Here is a 1,078-nt window from a genome sequence, read left to right on the forward strand (position 1 = left end):
CTGTGGGGCGTCCCTGGCTCCGGTGCAGCCGCACCGGGAAGCGCGGTGGGAGCCAGGAAGGTTTCTGAGAAACGGCCCCACGGCGTTGAATCATGCCGGGCCTCCCTGCGGTTTCCCCCTGCTCTCACCTCCCGGGTGCAGTCACGCCAGGCACCCACACGCAAGCACCCTGCGCCCAGCTCGGGGGGCGGCACGGGCCCCACCCCCCACCACCACCATCACCCCTCGAGCTGGAGGGGAGCCCCAGGGGCAGCGCCGGGTGCTGGGGTCCCCCTGACACCCCTGCTCCTGCTGCCTGACCTGCACCCACCATGCACGCTTGCATCCGGCACCCCTGCACCCACCCTGCACCCAGCAGCCCTGCACCCCAGCAGCCCTGCACCCAGCCTTCACCGCGCAGCCCACACCCACTCTGCACCAGGCCCTGCAGCCCCTTTGCACCCACTGTGCACCCACTGTGCACCCTCTGAACGCACTGTGCACCCACTGTGCACCCTCTGAACGCACTGTGCACCCACTGTGCACCCTCTGAACGCGCCGTGCACCCACCATGCACCCTCTGAATGCACCGTGCACCCCTTGCTCCCATCCCTGCACCCTCTGCACCCAGCGCTGCAGCCGAGCCTCTGGCACGGTGCCCTGTAGCCCCTCGTGCTGCCCCAGTGCCATGGGACTCGGTGCCGGAGAGGGGGGGTGACATGGTCCAGCGTACGGGAATCCCCCACCACGGGGGCATTGCTGACCCCGCAACGGAGCCCAGGGGGCAGGGGGCGCAGCCGTTGCTGGTGGCCAGAGGGGCACTGAGCCAGGACCCTGGGGCGCCACACACCCATGGGTGCCAGGGGACCGGGGAGGCCGGGTGCCCCCAGGGAGCAGGAGGCAGGTGGGGGGCAGCTGCCCTTCCCAGCCCCGTCACGGCCGCTGCACTCTCAGAGGAAGCTGCTCTGCTTTTTCACCCGGCGCTGGTTAAAAATACCACTCCCGATTTTAATACAGCGGTGGCGGGTGCTATTTCGGGCTGGGAGCAGGAAGCGAAACCCCGCGCGGGTCCTGGCTTCGGCTCGCCCCCCGCCTCCGA

This window comes from Egretta garzetta, unplaced genomic scaffold (genome assembly GCF_000687185.1).
Source record: "Egretta garzetta isolate BGI_Z169 unplaced genomic scaffold, ASM68718v1 scaffold867, whole genome shotgun sequence".
Classification (NCBI taxonomy): domain Eukaryota; kingdom Metazoa; phylum Chordata; class Aves; order Pelecaniformes; family Ardeidae; genus Egretta; species Egretta garzetta.